Genomic DNA, 6,000 nt, shown 5'->3' with positions numbered 1-6,000 from the left:
GCATAAAATTAATGTGTATGTACATGCTCTTTGGAAGTTTCCATAGTTACCATGATGCACAACATGAAAAATTATGAATTCACTACTGAGGTTGGTGTGTTCCAAATCTTTATGGAAGAGGAGAAAATGAGTGTAGCAAGTTAACAGATGAAATGATATTACCTGTATGTTAAGTCATTAATTTGTAGAGCACAGAAATAAAAATGAAAGTAATCCAGGGGATGCTGGGTGCTACACTAGCAGCTGCATGGACTACTTTGTTTTGCACCTATCACAACATTTTGAAAAAATGATTCCAAGGCCAGGAAAAGTTGATTAACATATATCATCCCTGCTTGCATAAACAACTATAAATGTTGCTACTAACTAGTAGAACTTCTATAACTGAATTCAGTATACATGTTTCTCAAGTGTCACACCACATTCTAAATAGATATAAGGTTGTTGTCTCTATAAAGTATTATAGCTCATGCACATAGGAAGAGGCATGAACATCCAGTATTTAAAGGAAAAGCTTCTTTAAAAACTGCTACATCTGGTCTATATCATATAGCTAATACAGCAGTAACAGTTACTCGATGGTGTTCAAAACACATGCACAAGTTGGGATGTACAGAGTACATGCAGGACATTCTGATTCTGAGAGTTCAACCAGGGTATAGAACATTAGGTAATAATTTCTTTGCCTTGTTACAATAGCATTTAATATTAACATACAACTGTCATAATATAGTAGAATGTTTTGACTGTTATCTCGATCCTATATTGATGTGTACTAGCATGATTCACAATCTATTGTCCAGGGACTTTTTGGAAAACATGAAAGCATTAGTTTAACATTATGACTGTAAAATGTGCCTATGCTATGGTACAAAGCTACAATATAATTCTTACTAGCTAGAACTCTCTATACAGCTGGTTCCAATTGCTTGTAACAATGTATGTACAAAATAGTTATTATGGATTGTTAGCTGTAGATGCATGAGTATGCATGCATTTATGATCTGCAAAAAGCTCGTGTCTACCACAATACCCACTTTTTGCAGGTTAGTTTTCATTCACTACCAGCTCATCACTATATACACATACTCACAGTAAACAGCAGATAAGTTGTAATGACCTACATCACATCACTTACTTTCTATAATGTAATATTCTGCTAGCTGTTCACTGACACAAGGTCAGGCTAAAAGGTAGTAGCTAACTGTGAAAATGACTATTCAAAGCACTAAAGCTGGCATGCATCAATTACAATGTGGAATTTTTTTTTTACATTTCAAGGTAATATTGTAGACTAATTTCTTTGCTTTGTTCAAGGGGTATAGCCAAAGACTTGGGACTCTCGTACACTTTCTGAGAAATCCAAATCAATTCAACATTTAGAAATCCCAAATTCCAAACCATGTACAAAGTAGGTTATTCTCGTTTCCATCCATTTATGATTTCAATTACGGCTGCCGCTCTATACACAAGATTACACCTATTCTGCCACATAGTGCAAAGTACGCCTGTGTCTCTCATGAAGTTCCTTTGATCCCCTGTCAGCTACTCTCTTAGGTGTTTCCTGAGCAAGTATTAGCAAAAACAAACATCACAATAAAAATTGAAGTAACTGTATTGTATTTACAAATATTTTTTTAATACAGAAATACTTTTTGAAATACTTATAGTATGTTCACGTTGAGCTGAATCCTCAAAAACATTTAATAACTCATGGATGCAATTACACACGATCTTGAAATTCGGCTCATTTGTAGTACTGCTTGACCCGCTAAAAATATTTCAAAATCTTGTTGTTCTAATGTTTGACAAAATATTTATGGCCAATCAAAATTTTCACAATACATTTCTAATGGGGAAGCCATATAAGTACAGTGCCCATTGCAGTCCTTTCCCGAACTTGTAATGGAGCCAAACCATACGTGTCTGTTGTTGACACCTTTGCTGTTACCAATAATCATCTGGTTGGCTGAAATGTTAACTCTGTTGAGAAAATATCCACTTTTAATATTTAGCTGTTTTTCAGGATTCAACTCAACGTGAACATACTATAAATATTGGGACTGTCGTACATCATGTTGGATATTTGTGTGAGCATTGGCTACCCCTCAGCTTTGTTGCAACAAGGCAGATCTGAGCTAACATTAAATATGACTACATGTTGGTGATATTAGAATGTTTTGACTGCTGTACTTGATCCTAATGAGTAATAAAACTTTAATTTGATGCAATCTACAAAATTAATGTCTACCATACGGGCAGTGATCATAAATTCAATCAACTTTTCCTGGCCTTAGAATCATTTCTTCAACATATAATAAAAAGTGCATGGTGAACAAAATAGCCCAGCTAATGTACCATCGATCCAGCATCCCCTGATCACTGCCTTTGTTTCTTTATAATTCTATGTTTCATAAACTACTTACCAAACAATATTATCATCTTATCTGTTAGATGCTGCAGATGACATCATTCCATTTATTCAAAAGAAGACTGTTTGCCGGCATGGTATACATACCTACAGACTAGACTGTAGACATTTAAAAAATTGGCAATTAAATGAAAGTCTCAAAATTTCATTAAACATTTAAAAGAGTGTATTTTTAATGAATCACAAACAGTATTAACAGGAGCACACATTAGGTGGTTTCCAGAATTGGTTGTGAAGTATGTTGCTATGTAGATGTGGGGGTCTGGGAATGTAGTCCCCAGGTACTGAATTTTGAGCATTAAAATGATATGAATTTTAGTAAAAGTGTCAAATATATGTTTAAGCTTGCAGTAGCCTACTCCTAAATGTCAAATGTTATGGATAGCTATATATGATTTATGGCTGGTTAGCTTGCGGTTACAAACTATAGTGATTCAAATACATAGTTATTCAAATTCTCCAAATAAAATGAAAAACTCAAGATTTTAATAGCTACTTTAAATAAATTAGCTATTTAATATACCTTGTAGCTATTCCGTGTTATGAATATTTTATTAGAGTAGTATAATTTTTTGACTGCTCTATTAGAGTATCTCAGTCTTCTATAGGATTGCATCTCGGATTAGCTACATACACTTGTTCCTTAATCTGCAAGTTAATCGAGACAAGTTTTACACTCCTGCATGCCATCCTACTTATTCTGTATTATATTAAGCTTATATTTACTAAATTATTATTATTATTAAACACAGAGAAAAAGGCATAATGCCTGTGAGTCCTGTTCATTTACAATAAACAATTACATTAAGAATAAATGTTATCAATCAAAATTTTAAAATTGTCAGTAGAATTAGACGACACTACATAATTGGGTAAATTGTTCCATGAATTGATGGTTCTTACTGCGAACGTTCTTTTGGGCATGAGGTTTAAAAAGTTTGAAGTCATGTCCCCTTGTAGCACTTGACAAATTCAGGTGGAAAAATAATTCAGGTTGAAGATTAACATACCCTTGTAAGACTAAAGGTAATCTAATCAAAAACAGCCAAGCTGTAAAAAAAAGGTGCGGCCCCCAAAAAGGCCATGGTGAAAAAAGATGTGAAATCCAAGGTGGCGGCCAAGAAATGGCTGTGATGGTAGGTTAATGGTTAAATTTTAATAACAACAATTCAGGTGAATTTGGTGCCAAGACCAAGCGGCACAAAATTCACCTGAATTGTCGTTATTGAAATGTAACCATTAACCTACCATCACAGCCATTTCTTGGCCGCCACCATTTCACATCTTTTTTCACCATGGCCTTTTTGGGGGCCGCACCTTTTTTTACAGTTTGGTTGTTTTTGATTAGATATCACTTTTTTTTGTATTTGTATACTGCAAAGCTGGCCTATGGCTGGCTTTTGGGCTTTTTTAACCCATGTGTTTTTTTCTTTACCACAGGAAGAAGAAAAGAACTTAAAGAAGATTTTTAATACTTCAATTATTTTTGATTTTATTAGTAATTATACAAATTATATACATGTATTTATTACATGCCCATTATTCCCCACAGGATATTTTTTTGCAGCTGATCTCTCTACTGGGTGACTTGAAATGTAGCTGAACTATATACAGGATGGTTTCTTTGTAGCTGAACTCTCTACAAGGTGACCTCTTCTAGCTGGTCTCTCTACAGGGTGATTTGTTTCTAGCTGAACTCTCTACAGGTGATTTGTTTGCAGCTAAACTCTCTACATGGTGGTTTCTTTGTAGCTGAACTCTCTACATGATGGTTTCTTTGTAGCTGAACTCTCTATAAGGTGACTTCGTCTAGCTGAACTCTCTACAGGGTGATTTTTTTGTAGCTGAACTCTCTACAGGGTGATTTATTTGCAGCTGAACTCTCTACATGATGGTTTCTTTGTAGCTGAACTCTCTACAAGGTGACTTCGTCCAGCTGATCTCTCTACGGGGTGATTTGTTTCTAGCTGAACTCTACAGGTGATTTGTTTGCAGCTAAACTCTCTACATGGTGGTTTCTTTGTAGCTGAACTCCCTACATGATGGTGTCTTTGTAGCTGAACTCTCTACAAGGTAACTTCTTCTCTACAGGGTGATTTGTTGTAGTTGAATTCTCTACAAAGTGGATTGTTTGAGGCTGAACTCTCTACATGGCGGTTTCTTTGTAGCTGAACTCTCTACAGAGTGATTTGTTTGCAGCTGAACTCTCTACATGATGGTTTCTTTGTAACTGAACACTCTACAAGGTGACTTCTTCTAGCTGGTCTTTCTACAGGCTGAATTGTTTGTAGCTGAACTCTCTGCATGATGGTTTCTTTGTAGCTGAACTCTCTACAAGGTGACTTCTTCTAGCTGATCCCTCTACAGGGGGATTTATTTGTAGCTGAACTCTCTACAAGTCATTTATTTGCAGCTGAACTCTTTATGTGGTGGTTTCTTTGTAGCTGAACTCTCTACAAGGTGACCTTTTCTAGCTGATCTCTCTACAGGGTGATTTGCTTCTAGCTGAACTCTCTAGAGGTGATTTTTTGCAGCTAAACACTCTACATGGTGGTTTCTTTGTAGCTGAACTCTGTACATGATGGTTTCTTTGTAGCTGAACTCTTTACAAGGTGACTTCTTCTAGCTGAACTCTCTACGGGGTAATTTCTTTGTAGCTGAACTCTCTATATGATGGTTTCTTTGTAACTGAACTCTCTACAAGGTAACTTCTTCTAGCTGATCTTTCTACTGGGTGATTTGTTTGCAGCTGAACTCTCTACATGGTGGTTTCTTTGTTGCTGAACTCTCTACAAGGTGAATTCTTCTACCTGATCTCTCTACAGGGTAATTTGTTTGTAACTGAACTCTGTACAAGTGTGTTTTTGTGGGAGATCTCACTGCAGGTTGATTTTTTTGTAGCTGAACTCACTAAAGAGTGATTTGCTTGTAGCTGAACTCCTTGCATTGTGTCTAGTTTCTAGCTGATCTCTCTACAGGGTGATTTGTTTGTAGCTGATCTCTCTACATGTTGATTTGTGTGTAGCTGATCTCTCTGCAGGTTGATTAATTTGTAGCCGATCTCTCTACAAGGTAATTTGTTTGTAGCTGAACTGTCTATAAGGTGATTTGTTTGTAGCTGATCTCTCTGCAGGTTGATTTGTTTTAGCTGAACTCTCTACAGGGTGATTTACTTGTAGCTGAACTCCTTGCATTGTGTCTAGTTTCTAGCTGATCTCTCTACAGGGTGATTTGTTTGTAGCTGATCTCTCTACATGTTGATTTGTGTGTAGCTGATCTCTCTGCAGGTTGATTAATTTGTAGCCGATCTCTCTACAAGGTAATTTGTTTGTAGCTGAACTGTCTATAAGGTGATTTGTTTGTAGCTGATCTCTCTGCAGGTTGATTTGTTTTAGCTGAACTCTCTACAGGCTGATTTACTTGTAGCTGAACTCCTTACATTGTGTCTAGTTTCTAGCTGATCTCTCTACAGGGTAATTTGTTTGTAGCTGAACCCTCTATAAGGTGATTTGTTTGCAGCTGAACTCTCTACATGGTGGTTTCTTTGTTGCTGAACTCTCTACAGGGTG

This window comes from Dysidea avara, chromosome 12 (genome assembly GCF_963678975.1).
Source record: "Dysidea avara chromosome 12, odDysAvar1.4, whole genome shotgun sequence".
Lineage (NCBI taxonomy): Eukaryota > Metazoa > Porifera > Demospongiae > Dictyoceratida > Dysideidae > Dysidea > Dysidea avara.
Note: the sequence above shows the minus strand (reverse complement) of the source record.